The sequence below is a fragment of the Ranitomeya variabilis genome, chromosome 2, assembly GCF_051348905.1.
Source record: "Ranitomeya variabilis isolate aRanVar5 chromosome 2, aRanVar5.hap1, whole genome shotgun sequence".
In the NCBI taxonomy this organism is placed as follows: Eukaryota; Metazoa; Chordata; class Amphibia; order Anura; family Dendrobatidae; genus Ranitomeya; species Ranitomeya variabilis.
The window spans coordinates 326,245,024-326,265,094 of NC_135233.1; the positions used below are offsets into that span (position 1 = coordinate 326,245,024).

At 40.4% G+C, this 20,071-nt stretch overlaps 1 long non-coding RNA gene across 1 annotated transcript in view; it reads left to right on the plus strand.

Annotated features, from left to right (window-relative positions):
* Positions 1-20,071, plus strand: part of LOC143809381 (uncharacterized) — a 238,444-nt gene that overhangs the window by 64,958 nt on the left and 153,415 nt on the right. The window contains exon 2 of the long non-coding RNA XR_013222252.1: positions 18,660-18,768. This is a non-coding gene — a long non-coding RNA (uncharacterized LOC143809381). The remainder of the gene's footprint in view (positions 1-18,659; positions 18,769-20,071) is intronic.

The window sequence follows — 20,071 nt, forward strand, 5'->3', positions numbered from 1 at the left end:
ACGTGTGTGGGCTGTTGTGATCTGAGGCACTAACACTGTTCAGTGCGTAGGAGGAAATGTATTGTGGAGCTGACATTTGTCACCAGATCCATCTTGTTATTAGACATCAAAAATGTAGAGCTCTATTCCTTGAACAGTACAGTAAGGCTCATTAGTATAGGTAAAAAGTTGCACAAAACACAGTGACATTACATAATCATTAATGTACTAGAGTTTGCTATGACAGTAAATGGTTTTGCAATTTTAGATGATGTTTATATTGGAGAAAATGATTTTGTCTGACTGATAGGTAGAACTGAGTCTCATACATCCTGAGGTCTGGCCAGCTTCCAATAAGGGCTAAAAATTAATTCTGAAGAAGTTAAATTGATTCTTTGAAAGGTGATGCCTACTGCTATGAAAGGGCACAATAAGGTCTTCTGTAGGTGGCCTGTTCATGCTTCTGAAGAATAACAGAGCCTTTTTGTTTTCTGTAGCTAAAAGTCAATAAGGCCTCAAACACAGGATCATTGCACAAATTATCTCATGGATGACTTCATATAGAAATCATGAAATCCATTAACCTGTGTGTGATTTTCTGAGAAATACTGAATGATAGAATCCATTTCACCGTGTGTTAAAAAAAAAGTTTGTCTTTTTTAGTTTTTACACTGCATCACCTAAACTGATGTAAAAGGAGAATCCAAATAATGGAGAACAATAGCAACAAACAATTCTGTGCTGTGAAATCTGTATTTTTGCATGCCACCAAAGCTTATAATTAGAGATGATAGAATTGATTCTATCAACTCTATCATTTCGAGACAAATCAAATTTAACTCGGATATTATGAAGTTCGCACTTCCTAGTGAGTTTGAATAATTGCTAAAAAATGACAGCTGACTTTTTAGACATTGCAAAAGATTGCAACAGTCAAAGAAGGCTGACATGATCAAAACATGACTACTGGGGTTCCCCATAATGACTTGCAGCTATCACATCACAATATTTAGCACAGGAAATCAGGAAGACTATCATAGCCTGTATAAAAGCCTAGGAAGAGAATGCAGCAGCCATTTTAGGGTGGTTTTAGGATAGTGAGAGTTTGTCAGAGCTCACAGAGCAACAATAGAGAAAAAACAAAAAACAAAAAACCCTAAGGCGTTCAACAAATATTACAGACAGTATAAGTAGATAAGAGGGTTTGTGTTAGGGGTTGAGTTCCCTCCTCTGCACAGGGGGAATCTTGGTCCATCTCCGCTGCGGTCTCCCATTCTTCTCCTGCCGCAGTGGAGCCTGCTCAGTGGAGACGTCGGTCCCAGCGTCTCGCTCAGTCTGACTCTGTGCTAAGAGTTACTGCTGCCTTTCCTGCTTCTGCCATTGAAGTCAGTGCTGGGCAGCGGCGAGCAGACGCTTCTGTGTCTAAGTCCTGCTTTGCTCATTCTGAGCATGCCCAGAGTAAGATCTCTCAGTGGAGATCGAGGGTCACATGATCTGATACTGCAGCTAAGGTTATTGGCTCCTTCAGGTCCTGTAGGTGCTCACGCTCTGGTGTAGCTTCTCATTGGTCCTTCTAGGAAGGTCCTGTACGTGCTGCAGCTATTTAAAGTTCGCATGACCGCACGGCCATGCGCTAGTATTGTTCTTTGTTAAGTGCTTTGCGCCAGTGTGGTCACAAGAGTATGTGTTCAGGGACCCGGCTGAAATAAGCCCCTAGAATGCTGGCGCCTCCGGCGAGGAGTTTGTGTTTGAATGTGTTCAGGGACCCGGCTGAAATAAGCCCCTAGAATGCTGGCACCTCCAGCGAGGAGTTTTGTGTGCATGCGTGACCACTGACTGCTCTCTGTGTGGGCAGTTAGCCTGTGCCTCTGTGAAGCCTAACAGGGCACAGTGCTTTTCTTTCACGACTACTCGGTGAAGTAACTGAGTTAGTCCATACCGCCATATCATGCCGCCGTTGCTAGCAGCAGGTACTCCTGAACGGTGGACCCCGGGCTGCGAACGCACCAATATCAATAAAAACATCTCTATTTATTCGGTGCGTTCCGCTAGCCGTAACAGTTTGTCTGTTAATAATACAGAGATTCAATAGATATGTAGAGAGAGAGAGTGAGATATAGGAAAGGTACCAGCAGCAGCAGTGACAAACTCAGTGTGATTGATCATTGATTAGGTGTAGCTGGGCATCAGTCCTGCTGCATTTGAATAAAAAATTACACTTTTTTGTCATTCTTAATGCAGTAGAAAGCATCAGTATGTTAGAACATTAGTTGTACAGAAATAAAAATGAAATGTGAAATCAGTGTCATTCAGAGAGCTTGTTATGCTGCACTTTTGCATCTCTTGTGCAACTAATTTTGTGAAGAGGGGAAATAATTATTTTTTTTAAACAATAAAAGAAGATACCCTAAAAAACAAGACACATAGCATGTGGCTGTCTACTTCACAAAGTGTTACAAACATTTTTTTGCATAACTCTTTCAATAGTTACATTTTTACATAAAAAAGGAAGATGATTAAATAAAATAGTAATCATGAATGTAAAGAATTTATTTATTTATTTATTTATTTAATTAGCATGTTGAGTCCAAATGTGAGCAGGGACCCAATCTTGTATAGGGGCATCCCAAGGGGAATTTACACCAATCAAAAAACAAGAAATATTTCATTAGTGTTTTGTTAAAAAATAGGAATCATGAAAACCTTTTTATTATATATATATATATATATATATATATATATATATATATATATATATATATATATATATTAGTACACAAAAATGGAACAGCACAAATCGTCTACTTATCCTCGGGTGCAAGGCCCAAACAACCCGTCCTCTGATTGCTTTTAGTCCATATGCTTCACAAAAATAGGCAGCACTCCATTTTCTTTGAAATAATGTGCAGGAATTTATTTCACCCACATCTCCTTGCGACGTTTCGGCTCTGAATGAGCCTTTCTCAAGCAGTGAGTATTGTGCAGCGCCCCAGAGTCCTGGTCGTTGCAGTACTGTGGCTCCGCCACTATGGGGAGCCATGGTGCGTCCGATGGCACTGAAGGAGTTCATCTGATCAGGTATCACAGACACCAATACATTTCACAGCCGGGCCTCCGGGGGGAGCTAAGGGTTCTATTCATTAGGCCACTCCCCACCATAGTGGGTAAACTGGGGGTCAGGCAGGAAGTTAGATTAGAAAGCTGACTGGATTGGACGAAGCAACACCTAGTGGCAGAGGGTGTTGTGGAGGAAGAGACAGTAGGGTCTCTGTCAGGGGTGGGATCCTGACAGAGGCTTGGCATTGGAAAGAACGTAACGGGTCCGCGCCAGCTCCGGGAAGCGGCGGGGCCCAAGAAAGGACTAGAAGCGAGATAGATTGTGCTGAGTGAGAAACGAGATCAAGCGATAGGAGAATTCCAGTAGGGGTCGTGCTGTAAGACCGGAGCAACACCCTACTGAGGCGCACTACCGGTGGCCGGAACGCCGAGGGAGTATTATAACATTCAGCTTCAAGCAATACTCTAAACAGCGGCAGGACAGTCAGTTTAAGGCGGGCTGTCTAACACTCATCAACTATGAAGTCTTGGGAGGCAATTGCGGGAGAGGGGCGTCTCTAGGGTCCCGGAAGAACTCCAGGCCTATCCGATAAACGGGTGCCGTTCTAACTGTAACATCAGGAAGGGACGGAAGATTAGAAGAACATCATTTAATCGAGTTGTGAGGGAACATAAGAAACAGACACAACGGTTGTGGGGTACTTTCCGTAAGCACAGCAGGGGAGGACTACAACACATAGCGCTAAGAAGGAAGGCACCGATTTCCACCTGTGAAGAGAACTCTGGAGGTGCCATTGGACCGGCCGGACTTGCGCAGCCTGGTGAACCGTATTCTGGACTGAGGACTCAGAGATCTCCAGTAAAGAGGTAAAGAGACCGCAACCTGGTGTCCTCGTTATTTACCGCGACCTGCACCCCACAACTGCACCGTTACAACACCACTTACTGCACCGGACGTCCCCCACTGACAGACAGGGCCACGGACCGGGTCTAGCCACCGTGACAACCCCAGGACTGAGACCCAGAGGCCCGGCTCCGGGTACCCCTCGGCCCTGCGGCGGGGTGGGGGCGCTCCAATTGCTTCATAGAATCTATATATAGAGACACATCCCCATCATCCCCTAATCCCAGCCAATTGGTGAACTTCATATATCATAAATATTCTAACGTGCTTCAGTGCTAACAGTGTATAAACATCTTTGCATAAACCAATTCATTCAGAGAACAACTGTCCATTCATGTTCTGCCTACCTCTGGAGGAACATGACGCTTATGGAGGATCCAGCATGTTGTCGGCGTCCCAAACTGCCTACTGCGCATGTCAGAACGTCTCTGTACACATCATAATCACATGTCGGACTGAGGGCCAATCGAAATCACTCCACCGCAACTAGCGTCAGACGCATGCGCAGTAGCCCTTATAATCGTCATGTTAGTTGTGGCATCCTGTCAAAACATTATCAGCGCCATCTTAGATGTGGCATACACAATCGGATACATGCGCAGTAGCGCCTGTAGTCACCATTCTGGTGATTGCACCCTATAATAGTCTCTTCCAAAGCGCCATTATAGTAGTGGCATATCTCTAATTATATTAATGAAGACGATCCTCGCTTGAATCTCATATAGCGATCTGACTACTCTTATACACCTTGATTAAAAGATGGTATGACTTAGGTACTGCCACATTAAAGTTCACATAGGCAGCTTGCCCACTCTTTGCCATATGGACACATATATGTGTGCATAATCCCACTTTGACACACCAGATAAAGCCTTTATTCAGGCCCTCCTCTCGCAGTCACGCAGTGTCCAGAGGGTGCACCCAACCCCTCCAGGTAAGGTGCCTCCACTCATAACCCCTGCATAGCAGTAGCACACTAGTCCCGGCTGGTGTGAACATATATGGCTTTTTATTTATATCCAGTCAACCAAGTAATAATTGCAACTAGCCCTTTCTGGCCACCATATAAATAATTCCACCGGTATGTAGTATTGTCTATCAAACCATTAAAAGTAATACTAAAAGAGTATTTTTACATAATTTATTTATTGGCCTCCAATCCTTCAATAAATTCATAATTTTAATGATCTTATAATTCAATTTTTCTAGTGAAAAATTTTTTTTTTAAAAAAAACACAATTCTATTGAAAAAGATTTTTTCTCCAGCCACGTATGTCACTCCAGATAGGATCTTCTATTACATATGACAATGGAAGCACCTGAACAAAAATAAAAGTAAAATTAGGAACATACCTATAAAACAAGTATTCCCAAACATAAAATCACTATAACCAAATTATTAACCACAAAATTTCAGCATAGGTACCGTATATTATATAACTGTATGCAATTTAAAGTCTACATTGAGGCCCTGGGGCCTAAGTGTATTTAATTTGTAGATCCACATCAATTCCTTTAATTTGTAGATCCACATCAATTCCCTTTTATGGAGGACCAGCTCCCTGTCACCCCCCCCTCCCCCCCTGTCCACTGGCACCCTATCAATTATCTTAAATTTTAGGTCTTTTTCTGAATGATTACATTCTACCAAATGCTTAGGGACAGGAAGATCCGTCCTCTTCTTCCTAATAGAATGCCGATGTTGGTTCATTCTTACTTTAAACTCACACGTCGTTTCCCCGACATACCACAGTTTACACGGACACATCAGGAGGTACACAACATAATCTGAACTACACGTCAGGAAGTGTTTTATTTCAAACACCTTCCCTGTAACTGGATGTTCAAATGTTGCCCTCTTCATCATATAAGTGCAATTTACACAGTTTAGGCACTGGAAGCAACCATTTCTACTTGAACCTGTTAGAAACAATTGCCTACTCTTCCTTCTTGGGCCAACATCCGATTTCACAAGATAATCCTTAATATTCTTGTTCCTCCTATATGAATACAGTGGTGATAATTCTAATTCTTTTATACCGAGCAAACATCTACCCAACATCCCCCAATGTTTACTAATGACATTGGCCACATCCCTACTCTCCTCACCATACGTGGTGACAAACGGAACACGTTTATGTTTTACCTCGCGTTTACTTTTTATATCTTCTTCTTTCTTTACGATATGTCTGACTCTAAGTAATTGGCTTAGTGGGATGGACTTCATCATGGACTGTGGATGCTGGCTATCATATAGCAACAGATTATTTCTGTCTGTGTTTTTCACAAAAAGTGTGGTACTGAGCTGCCCCTCCTCTAGACTGACAAGCACATAAAGAAATTGGATGTCCATTTTTGACATCACTAATGTGAATTTGATTGTGTCACCTATGGTATTCAAAAATTGATGAAATTCCTCCAACTCACTCTGAGAGCCTGTCCAAAGGAGGAAGACATCAAATATGTATCTCCACCATGCCAGAACAGATTACGTTTTGTACCTCCTGATGTGTCCGTGTAAACTGCGGTATGTCGGGGAAACGACGTGTGAGTTTAAAGTAAGAATGAACCAACATCGGCATTCTATTAGGAAGAAGAGGACTGATCTTCCTGTCCCTAAGCATTTCGTAGAATGTAATCATTCAGAAAAAGACCTAAAATTTAAGATAATTGATAGGGTGCCAGTGGACAGGGGGGGTGACAGGGAGCTGGTCCTCTATAAAAGGGAATTGATGTGGATCTACAAATTAAATACACTTAGGCCCCAGGGCCTCAATGTAGACTTTAAATTGCATACAGTCATATAATATACGGTACCTATGCTGAAACTTTGTGGTTAATAACTTGGTTATAGTGATTTTATGTTTGGGAATACTTGTTTTATAGGTATGTTCCTAATTTTACTTTTATTTTTGTTCAGGTGCTTCCATTGTCATATGTAATAGAAGATACTATCTGGAGTGACATACGTGGCTGGAGAAAAATCTTTTTCAATAGAATTGTGTTTAAAAAAAAAAAAAAATTTCACTAGAAAAATTAAATTATAAGATCATTAAAATTATGAATTTATTGAAGGATAAATAAATTATGTAAAAATACTCTTTTAGTATTACTTTTAATGGTTTGATAGACACTACTACATATCGGTGGAATTATTTATATGGTGGCCAGAAAGGGCTAGTTGCAATTATTACTTGGTTGACTGGATATAAATAAAAAGCCATATATGTTCACACCAGCCGGGACTAGTGTGCTACTGCTATGCAGGGGTTATGAGTGGAGGCACCTTACCTGGAGGGGTTGGGTGCACCTTCTGGACACTGCGTGACTGCGAGAGGAGGGCCTGAATAAAGGCTTTATCTGGTGTGTCAAAGTGGGATTATGCAAACATATATGTGTCCATATGGCAAAGAGTGGTCAAGCTGCCTATGTGAACTTTAATGTGGCAGTAACTAAGTCACACCATCTTTTAATCAAGGTGTATAAGAGTAGTCAGATCGCTATATGAGATTCAAGCATGGATTGTCTTCATTAATATAATTAGAGATATGCCACTACTATAATGGCGCTTTGGAAGAGACTATTATAGGGTGCAATCACCAGAATGGTGACTACAGGCGCTACTGCGCATGTATCCGATTGTTTATGCCACATCTAAGATGGCGCTGATAATGTTTTGACAGGATGCCACAACTAACATGACGATTATAAGCGCTACTGCGCATGCATCTGACGCTAGTTGCAGTGGAGTGATTTCGATTGGCCCTCAGTCCGACATGTGATTATGATGTGTACAGAGACGTTCTGACATGCGCAGTAGGCAGTTTGGGACGCCGACAACATGCTGGATCCTCCATAAGCGTCATGTTCCTCCAGAGGTAGGCAGAACATGAATGGACAGTTGTTCTCTGAATGAATTGGTTTATGCAAAGATGTTTATACACTGTTAGCACTGAAGCACGTTAGAATATTTATGATATATGAAGTTCACCAATTGGCTGGGATTAGGGGATGATGGGGATGTGTCTCTATATAGAGATTGTATGAAGCAATACTCACTGCTTGAGAAAGGCTCATTCAGAGCCGAAACGTCGCAATGAGATGTGGGTGAAATAAATTCCTGCACATTATTTCAAAGAAAATGGAGTGCTGCCTATTCTTGTGATATATATATTTATATATATATATATATATATACACTCACCGGCCACTTTATTAGGTACACCTGTCCAACTTCTTGTTAACACTTAATTTCTAATCAGCCAATCACATGGCGGCAACTCAGTGCATTTAGGCATGTAGACATGGTCAAGACAATCTCCTGCAGTTCAAACCGAGCATCAGTATGGGGAAGAAAGGTGATTTGAGTGCCTTTGAACGTGGCATGGTTGTTGGTGCCAGAAGGGCTGGTCTGAGTATTTCAGAAACTGCTGATCTACTGGGATTTTCACGCACAACCATCTCTAGGGTTTACAGAGAATGGTCCGAAAAAGAAAAAAAATCCAGTGAGCGGCAGTTCTGTGGGCGGAAATGCCTTGTTGATGCCAGAGGTCAGAGGAGAATGGGCAGACTGGTTCGAGCTGATAGAAAGGCAACAGTGACTCAAATCGCCACCCGTTACAACCAAGGTAGGCCTAAGAGCATCTCTGAATGCACAGTGCGTCGAACTTTGAGGCAGATGGGCTACAGCAGCAGAAGACCACACCGGGTACCACTTCTTTCAGCTAAGAACAGGAAACTGAGGCTACAATTTGTACAAGCTCATCGAAATTGGACAGTAGAAGATTGGAAAAACGTTGCTTGGTCTGATGAGTCTCGATTTCTGCTGCGACATTCGGATGGTAGGGTCAGAATTTGGCGTAAACAACATGAAAGCATGGATCCATCCTGCCTTGTATGGAGCATCTTTGGGATGTGCAGCCGACAAATCTGCGGCAACTGTGTGATGCCATCATGTCAATATGGACCAAAATCTCTGAGGAATGCTTCCAGCACCTTGTTGAATCTATGCCACGAAGAATTGAGGCAGTTCTGAAGGCAAAAGGGGGTCCAACCCATTACTAGCATGGTGTACCTAATAAAGTGGCCGGTGAGTGTATATATATATATATATATATATATATACATATATATAATGTCCAATTGTGTTAAGGGGCTAAATCCTGTGCAGCAGCTTGTCAGGGGATATCACACCAGTCAAAAAATAAAGAAATAGTAATCATGTAAGTTGTTAGAGTAGGGAGAATTTATTCCAGAGCTGTTGAAGTCTACTTGAATTTTACAAAGATCCACATTCTCCAAAATATTTATTTTTATAATTCACTCCGCTTGAATTTATCAAAATGTTGACTGTCTTTTTTCTGACAGAGTATTGGCAAAAGGTTTAAAAAAACAAACAACTCACCTTATAGCTCACCTCTCTGGCCACCTCTGCTCCATGTATGGTCCTCAGCGCTTTATCTTACTAGCGCTTTATCTTACCAGCACTGTGCACTGAAAGATTTGCCTTCTTCACACTAGGGTGAAACTTCCTACCTGCAACCATATGAATTGTAAGTTTGCTAAATTGTTACGTCATGACGTCCATCATCATCTTCCAACACTCATGCACAGGAAAATGTAGTTGTGGTCATGAGTCAAAGTGACTTTTTTGGGCCACCCAAAGATCTAGGATAGGGTGCACCTGCAATGCCTGCACCCGCTATAGTTATGTATGGATCTGTATCCCAAGAGAACAAAAAAATACACACACAATACTCAGTGATTATGTGAGGTAATACTCATTCGGCTTTTTTTCTGTATATGGTCTTTAATCTATTGCCACAGAAGGAGATTGCAAGATGACAGAGATAATCAAATGTGTTGGTTAGGTACATGACTTCTCAGCAAAAGGTAATTAGGGTAGTTAGGCAAAATATCTAGGAAGAAAGGTTAAAGGACTGGGCGATCGAGAAGAGTAAAGCTTGTAAATTAGCCTTTCCTATATAATTCAAAGGTTCGTTAGTTTCTTTAAAATCACAGTTTTCACTGCAATTTGAACTAAGTGAAATGAACTTTGTACATCTCTAATAATAATGTCCATCAGTATAATCCTCACATACAAGCCATATGACATTTGCATCTGACCTCTCACATTAATTATGAATGTTTCCTAGTTTAAAGCTTTATTACAGACATGAAAGATTTCCTCATTTAATGGTGCATACTGTAAGTTCTAGTTCCGTTAATGATTCCATTTCTTTCACATTCATTCCTTTATTTCTGATACCACATTTTGCTTTACAACATCTCCATTCAAGTGGGTTGTAAGAATTACAAATATGAACGTATAATGGAAGTAAAACGTTAGTAATTTGGTCTGTACATTGATTGATGGTTTATGTAGGTACAGAGATAAGTGAGATGTGAAGGACCCTCTGACCTGGTTAATATGGAAGGTGAAGCATTAAATACTGTATATTCTATCTTCTATTTGTGTCTGGTGATGATATGGGGTAAGCGTAAAACCTTAATTAGGCTATCTTCAAATGTTGTGGTTTTGCTGCAGTTTTTTCTACAGGTAAAGTCTGCTCTCTTGGCAGTAAAGAAGCTGCTTAAAAAAAGCAGGTTTTGTTGCATTTTGTGCTGCATATTTGCTGCATTTTTGTTGCATTTATTTGTTGCGTTTTTATCTAGTATATTTTGCCTCTTGTGCATGCTGATAAAGTTTAGTGCCCCCAAAAAGCAAGATGCTACTTCCTAAATTTTCTGCACCACAAACGCAGCAAAACCTGATACCTGAGTTTTATGCACTTACTTAGTGCTTTCTATGGGTGAAAAAATGCTGAAAGAAGTGACATGCTGCAGTTTTCAAAAACGCAGCAGTTCTAAAAAAAAAACAAAAAACAATGTGTGTGCTTGAGATTTCTGAAATCTTACAGCTTTTGCTGATAATGTAAAAGACAGCTTAGAATTTACTTAATTTTAACTTTTATTAACTTTTTTTTCTCTTTTTGGAAAAAATACTAAAAATCGATTTAAACAGAATTTGAATTAAAAAAAACTCAGCAAAAACGCAACGTATGAACATACAAGTGCTTCGCATTAAATTAGAATATCATCAAAAAGTTACCGTATATACTCGAGTATAAGCCGAGATTTTCAGCCCATTTTTGGGGCTGAAAGTGCCCCTCTCGGCTTATACTCATGTCATGGTTGGTGGGGGGGTCGGCAGGTGAGGGGGAGCGACGACTGTGACATACTCACCTGCTCCTGGCGCGGCCCCAGCATGTCCCATGGTCTCCGGCACCCGCAGCTCTTCCCCTGTTCAGCGGTCACATGGTACCGCTCATTAAAGTAATGAATATGGACTCCAATCCCATAGGGGTGGAGCCGCATATTCATTACTGTAATGAGCGGTACCAGTGACCGCTGAACAGAGGAAGAAGCTGCCAGCTCCCGAAGACCATCTGTAGGGGAGAAGCTGCCAGGGACCACACCGGGAGCAGGTGAGTATTTCATATTCACCTTTCCTCGTTCCACCGCCACCCTGTCCTCCACATTCTCTGCAGTTATTGTTCAGGTCAGACGGCGTGATGACGTATTAGTGTGCGCACCGCCCTCTGCCTGAACTGTCACTGTGGAGAGACGGGACGCTGAGGAGCAGCGGGCAGCAACAAGAAGTATGTCATTTTTTTATTGCAGCAGCAATACTTGTGTCACATTTTTATATGGAGCATCTTATGGGGCCATGATGAACTGTATGGAGCATTATATGTGGCACATTTTTATATGGAGCATTCTATGGGGCCATAACAAACTGTATGGATCATAATATGTGGCACATTTTTATACGGATCATCTTATTGGGCCATAATGAACTGTATGGAGCATTATATGTGGCACATTTTTATACGGAGCATCTTATGGGGTCATAATCAACATTTGTGGAGCATTATACAGGGCAAATGTGTCTATGGAGCATCTTATGGGGCCATAATCAGCATTTGTGCAGCATTATATGGGGCAAATGTCTGTATGGAGCATCTTATAGGGCCATAATCAACATTTGTGCAGCATTATATGGGGCATATTTTAATATGGAGCATCTTATGGGGCCCATCATAAATTTTATGGAGCATTATATGGGGTGTATTTTGTATGGAGCATCTTATGGGGCCCATCATGAACTGTATGGAGCATTATATGGGACTCCTGATTCAATATGGATATTCAAAAACACTTAACCTACTGATGTCTCAATTAATTTTACTTTTAGTGGTATCTATTTTTATTTTTGACACTTACCGGTAGCTGCTGCATTTTCCACACTAGGCTTATACTCGAGTCATTAAGATTTCCCAGTTTTTTGTTGCAAAATTAGGGGTCTCGGCTTATACTCAGGTCGGCTTATACTCGAGTATATACAGTAATTTATTTCAGTTCTTCAATACAAAAATTGAAACTCCTATATTATATAGAGTCATTACAAACAGAGTGATCGATTTTCAAGTGTTTATTTTTGCTAATGTTGATGATTATGGCTTACAGCCAGTGACAACCCAAAAGTCATTATCTCAGTAAATTAGAATAATTAACAAAAAACACCTGTAAAGGCTTCGAAACTGCACAACACATTGTATCGTGCAATTTTTCCTGTTAGCCTTATGAAAATGCAATATTTTGTGCTAAAAACATATTTGTGGGGAAAATTTAGATTTTTTTTATTTTTATGGCTCAACGTTATAACTTCTGTGAAGCACCTGAGGGTTTAATGTGCTCACCACACATCTAGTTCAGTTCCCTAAGGGGTCTAGTTTCCAAAATGGTGCCAGTTGTGGGATATTTTCACTGCACATCAGAGGCTCTACAAATGCAACATGGTGTCTGACAATTGTTCCAGCAAATTTTGCATTCAAAAAATGAAATGGCGCTCCTTCTCTTCTGAGCTCTGCCGTGCAATCTAAAGAGGGGTTTTCTCCCTCATATGGTGTATCAGGATGCTCAGGAGAAATTACACAACACATTTTGTGGTCCATTTTTTCCTGTTACCCTTGTCAAAATTAAACAAATTGGATTTGAAGTAAATTTTTTGTGAAAAAAGTTAAATGTTCATTCTTTTCCACATTCCAAAAAATCCTGTGAAACACCAGAAGGGTAAATACATTTCTTGAATGTGGTTTTGAGAATTGTGTCACTTTGGGGTATATTCTATCATATAGACCGTTAAGAGGGACTTCAAATGTGATGTGGTCCCTAAAAAATGGTTTTGTAAATTTCTTTGTAAAAATAAGAAATCACCGGCCAAATTTTAACCCTTATTACTTCCTAACAAAAAAAAGTTGGTTCCAAAATTGTGCTGATGTAAAGTAAACATGTGGGAAATGTTATTTATTAAGTATTTTGTGTGAAGTATCTCTGTGATTTAAGGGCATGCAAATTTAAAGTTGCAAAATTACAACATTTTCTAAATTTTCTCCAAATTTCCATTTCTTTTCACAAATAAACACAAGTCATATCAAATAAATGTTACCACTATCATGAAAAACAATATGTCATGAAAAAAACATCTCGGAATCACTAGGATCCATTGAAGCGTTACAGAGTTATGACCTCATAAATTGACAGTGGTCAGAATTGAAAAAAATGGCCAGGTCATTAATGTGTAAATCACCTTAGGGATAAAGGGGTTAAAAGAGCAAAAATATAAAAAAATATATAAGGGGTCTTGCTGTATTCGTACAGACTCAAAGAATAAAGTTGCCTTTATCAATTTTACCACATGTGAAATGGCATAAAAAAACAAATACAATTCCCGAATTGCTGGTTTTTGTTAATTCTGCCTGCTAAAAATCGGAATAGAAAGAGATCAAAACATGTCATGTGCCCGAGAACGATACCAATAAAAAGTCAACTTGTCCTGCAAAAAACAAGCCATCATGTGAGAGCAGGAATCTGAAAAAATTATAGCTATCAAAAGATGGCAATGCAAAGACTTGTTTTTGCAAAAAAAAAAAAAACTTCTAGCCAAATATAAACAAACTATATAAATCTGGTATCTCTGCAATCGCAACGACCCGAAGGATAAAGTCATCTATTCACTTATACCGCACAAGTAACAGCATAAAAAATAAATAAAAACAATATTTTCATTCTGTCTCCCAAAGGTAAGGCTTCGCTCACATTTCTGCTGCGCTCTGCGTTGAGAACTTACACAGGGGTTTTTGTGTAACTCTCTCAAATATGTGATTTAGATGGAAGATTCCCTATAATGAGGCAAATGGAGGCACTGTGGATGCCCTCTGGCCTATCATTCGGTGGTGTCCGTCTTTTCTTTCGTGCATAAAAGCGCCGTCGGCCACAGTTTTATGCACTTCAGAAAATGCTGATTAGAGGACAGATGGAGTCCAGAGTAACTCTGCTGCCTCATTATAGCGAATGGATCCCTTTAGGGACTCATTTGAATCATGTCACTTTGAGATTTAGGCTGGGGTTCCACTAGCTAATCACATCCGATGTGAGACCATCGGATACAATATGATAATGACACTCGGCTCCTGATCTGCTGTGAGCATGAACCGAGTGTCAGTGCTCGCATGGCAGGATCGCAGCACAGCTGTAGAGGGGATGGAGAAATTAATTTCTCCATCTTCTGCAGGTGGGAATCGCACAACACTTGGGTGATACCCGAGTGCAGTATGATGTTTCGCATGCACCCATAAACTTAAATGGGTGCGTGCTATCCGAATTCAGCATGCAATCGCAGCATGCTGTATTTTTTTCCTGTCTGATCATGATCCAATTGAAGCAGGAAAAATTTAGAACAGAACAATAGGATTAAATTGGTATGAATGCAATTTGATTTTTAATGGAAACCCCAACATAAGTGCTCAGCGTAGAGCGCCGGATAAATGTGATCTCAAAAGTTATGTGAAGTATTTAACCCCTTACTGACCTCGGACGGGATAGTACGTCCGAGGTCAGCTCCCTGCTTTGATGCAGGGCTCCGTGGTGAGCCCGCATCAAAGCCGGGACATGTCAGCTGTTTCGAACAGCTGACATGTGCCCGGAATAGCGGCGGGTGAAATCGCGATTCACCCACCGCTATTAACTAGTTAAATGTCGCTGTCAAACGCAGACTGCAGCATTTAACTACCGCATCCGGCCGGGCGGCCGGATATGAGCGCATCGCCGACCCCCGTCACATGATTGGAGCTTGATGATGCTTCTCCATTGTAACCATAGAGGTCCTTGAGACCTCTATGATTACTGATCGCCGGTAGCTGTGAGCGCCACCCTGTGGTCGGTGCTCACAGCACACCTGATTTTCTACTACATAGCAGCGAACAGCAGATCGCTGCTATGTAGCAGAGGCGATTGTGCTGTGCCTGCTTCTAGCCTCCCATGGAGGCTATTGAAGCATGGCAAAAGTAAAAAAAAAAGTAAAAAAAAATGTGAAAAAAAAAAAAATATATAAAAGTTTAAATCACCCCCCTTTCGCCCCAATCAAAATAAATCAATAAAAAAAAAATCAAACCTACACATATTTGGTATCGCCACGTGCAGAATTGCATGATCTATCAATAAAAAAGCATTAACCTGATCGCTAAACGGCGTAACGAGAAAAAAAATCAAAACGCCAGAATTACGTTTTTTGGTCGCCGTGACATTGCATTAAAATGCAATAACGGGGGATCAAAAGAACGTATCTGCACCAAAATGGCATCATTAAAAACGCCAGCTCGGCACGCAAAAAATAAGCCCTCAACCGACCCCAGATCATGAAAAATGGAGACGCTACGAGTATTGGAAAATGGCGCAATTGTTTTTTTTTTTTTAGCGAAGTTTGGAATTTTTTTTCACCACTTAGGTAAAAAATAACCTAGTCATGTTAGGTGTCTATGAACTCGTAGTGACCTGGAAAATCATAATGGTAGGTCAGTTTTAGCATTTAGTGAACCTAGCAAAAAAGCCAAGCAAAAAACAAGTGTGGGATTGCACTTTTTTTGCAATTTCACCGCACTTGGAATTTTTTCCCCGTTTTCTAGTACATGCCATGGTAATACCAATGATGTCCTTCAAAAGTATAAATCATCCCACAAAAAATAAGCCCTCACATGGCCAAATTGACGGAAAAATAAAAAAGTTATGGCTCTGGGAAGGAGGGGAGTGAAAAACGAGAATGGAAAAACGAAAAATCCCAAGGTCATGAAGGGGTTAAAAGCTTAAACTCAAACCACACAAAAAGCAAGTCCCCACTCATGTCCATCATCTATTAAATCCAAATGCCCTTCTCCCTTCACAGCCCCACAGTGTACCTAAAACAAATTTAGTATCCACATGTTTGGCAGGGGCATAATTTCCAAAATGGGGTCTTAAGGGGTGTATTTTGCTCTTCTAGCACTTAGGAGCTTTATATATGGAGTCTGGAAACTATTCTAGGAAAATCTGCACTCCAGATTTTCACATTTTTTAATTTTTACTTAAAAACTTCACAAGTTTGGCATCACTGTAATGATGCTCTTGTGTAGTATTATCTTGCCAGGTCATATTTACAGTAAGATGTAATTGTGGTTTTTGTTCACAATTTCACCACGCTTGAAATTTTTGCACATTTTCTAGTGCTTTGTATGTCAAAATGAAGGGTGTAATTCAAAACTAACACATGATCCTCAAAAACAAGTCTTCATATGACTTAGCCATCAGGGAAATAAAATAGTCACGGCTCTCAACAGCAGAAAAACAGAAGATTATTTATAATTATAACGCCGTTTATTCCATGGTGCTTTATATGTGAAAAGGGGTATTCATAATGAAAACAAGTACAATAATCTTAAACAATAAAAGTCACTGACTGGTACAGGAGGAGAGAGGATCATGCCCGCGAGGGCACAGAATCTAAAAAAAATCACTAAGTCATGAAGGAGTTAAAGATTTATCTCTAGATTCACTGTCCCTTTAAGCTGAAAGGGACATATTGTAGAATCATTGGTGATAGGAGGTGCTTCTTTGCGCAATGATGGTTCTGATTGGATAAGAGCAGCTAATTGAAAAGAAATCTGTCAGCACTGACTGTTCAACTCACGCACAGGCGCTCGGTGCACCCTTGGTGTGAGGAAACTTTTACGTGTAACTTTCTATCCTACTGGTTTACCCTCTATCATGCTCTTTCTTTGATTGACAGTTCTGGTTTTCTAAAGCCAGATAAATAGATGGAAAACAAGTAGGTGAGAAGGTGACCTTATATTTGGCAGCTCTGATGGCGCAATGAGTGCCCATACTTGATTTGAATAGTAATTTTGTGCTGGACGACTCCTCCAAAGCTTCTTCCAATTGACCAGTTCAGCTGAATAACCAGTGCAGCTTGCAGTCATTGGTACTTTGAGTCTGGGAGCTGTTTAATGGAAGATCTTAGCACTTATTGTTTGAATCTTTAAAGTACGTGTCTCTAACATGTAGAGCCTGTGTTAGAAATTATAGAATTTTCCAAGATTAGAATTTGCCAAATCACATGGATTTTACAGGGAAACTCAACTCACAGCAAAGATATTCTCTTAAAAATTGACTGTTTCTTATTATGCTCTGGGGTCTCTCTCTAGACCCCATAGCATCGTAAATGTAGGCTGCAACAAAAAAAAATACTTATCCCTAGACTCATGGGTACCACTGTTCCCTGCAGCGAGCTCTCTGGTCATTTGCACCAATTTTTTTCCCCTTCCTTCGTCAAGCACATCCTGTTTGGCCTCTGCACCCCAGTCTTTGGCATCCGGCTCAGCTAGATCTCAGAAGTTACTGCATGCTGAGAAATCACTTGGACAAAGTGCCTCATAATGTCGTAACATTCCAATGTGCACTGCAACGGTATGGCATACAATGACGTCAGAAGTCTAAGGCCTGGAGTGGAGAGGCCAAATGAGAAGTTTTTAAACCATTTGTCTGTCTCTCTTCAGCTCACTGCTATTTTGCTTAATTTGCACAGATCTAAAAATATCAGTAATCTGGGAAATACAAATTTATGTAAGGGTCGAGGAGAAATCAATTCCACTCTAATAAATTTGCTCATCTCTAATAAGTATAGTTGAAGTATTAATGTAAGAAGCAGTCTGTTAGCACAAAATGACTGCTCAAACAAAGCAAATGCACTCGGTGCACCCTTGATGTATCCAAATAGTCCATAACACCTTCCCACCTACTTGTTTTCAATCTATCTGAGATAAATGCAAAACAAGTAGCTGGGAGGGTGCACTGAACTGCAATGATTCAAAGAGCACCTATGCATGGTTTGAACAGTCATTTTGTGGAGGCATACTACTTTAATTTTTGATCAATATTTCAAGTTGGTTTGTACCAGGCACACTTGTACATTATACCTCCCATTAATTTTTTATGCACAGTGTAATACATAATTTGACCTGTGGAGGTGCTGTGGAAGAACCGATCACATTTGTCTGGATTTCTCCCAGATTAGAACAAGAAGCAGACTAGAAAGTCACATAGTTAACTGGAGCAAATGTTTGCAGGTTTCAGCTTTTATAAATACCCACAGTATTTAATAATGAACTTTTTAGATTTATGTAGCTTTAATTACTACATTTAAGTAGTTAACAGACCAAAAATACAGATAGGAGGACTATTAACAATTCTTCCCATACAGTGTTGTCACATAAATATTGCATGCAGGTTTTCTTTGTCACATCTATTTTGTCTCTGACCTATTTTTTCTTTCTGTTTTCTGTTTCAGAAAGTATCAATTATCTCAGTAGTATCAGGAAACATACAGATGTGGATGTTCGGCTTAGTTTTCACTCATGGATTTGGGTTTGCATTCAGTCCTTTACATATTAAGTAAAGTGAGTCACCAAAAAGCTGTAAAAGGAAAAGAAAGCACATTGTACGCCTACTAACACTCAATGTTTTTGGTGTGGTTACATGTATAATTTACCTATCCATTACCCTACTGATTAAATTACGGAGAGATTAGAGCTCTAAGATGTAAATGGAGTTAACTACCCATGATAAATATGTAAGCTTCTTCATCAAGCTAAAATCTTCATGTTTGAAAGAATACATTTATTTACCTTTTCGTGACCAATCAAATTTCCACATTTGTGCTTTCATTTTTTCCTCCTCTTCTTCCAAGACCAATTATATATTTTTTTTTCTGTCAATATAGTCATGTGAGGGCTTCTTTTTTGTGGGACAAGTTGTAGTTTTGAAAGACACCATTCATGTTACTGTATCATGTACTGAAAAAAAGAGTAAATACCGTATATACTCGAGTTTAAGCTGAGAATTTCAGCCCATTTTTTTAGGCTGAAATTGCGCCTCTCAGCTTATACTCGAGTCATTGTCCCAGGGGGGTCGGCAGGGGAGGGGAAGTGGCAGCTGTCTAATAATACTCACCTGCTCCTGGCGCGGTCCCTGGACATCCCTGGTTCTCCGGCGCTGACAGCTTCTTCCTGTAGTGAGTGGTCACATGGTACCACTCATTACAGTAATGAATATGGACCTGACTCCACTCCCATAGGGGTGGAACCGCATATTCATTACTGTAATGAGCGGTACCATGTGACCGCTCACTACAGGGAGAATGTTGTGAACTCTGTTTTTGGGCTCCCTCTTGTGGTCACAACTGGTACTGTGTGAGTGCTGTCTTTGGGCTCCCTCTGGTGGCTCTTTGTGTCATTCTGCAGGTCTGAGGCTTGATCAGCTGTCTCGTTATCTGTTAGCTGTTAGTTTCCTATTTAGTTCACCTGGACTCTCAGTTGTTGCCTGCTGTCAATGTCTTCAGTGCTATTTTGGAGCTCTCCTGCAGTCCTTCGTTATTAGTCTCTTCAAGAGAAGCTAAGTTTTGCTTGGTTCATTTTTTGACCATCAGTGGTCATATGTTTCTTGGTTTATTTTTGTTTCTTGTCCAGCTTGCTAATATGTGATTTCCTTGCTTGCTGGTAGCTCTAGGGGGCTGAGTTTCTCCCCTCACACCGTTAGTTGGTGTGGGGGTTCTTGTATTCTCAGCGTGGATATTTTGCATAGGGTTTTTTACTGACCGCACAGTTCCCTATCTGTCTTCTGCTATCTAGTATTAGCGGGCCTCATTTGCTGTATCTGTTTTTATTTCTACGTTTGTGTTTTCCCCTTACTTCACCGTTATTA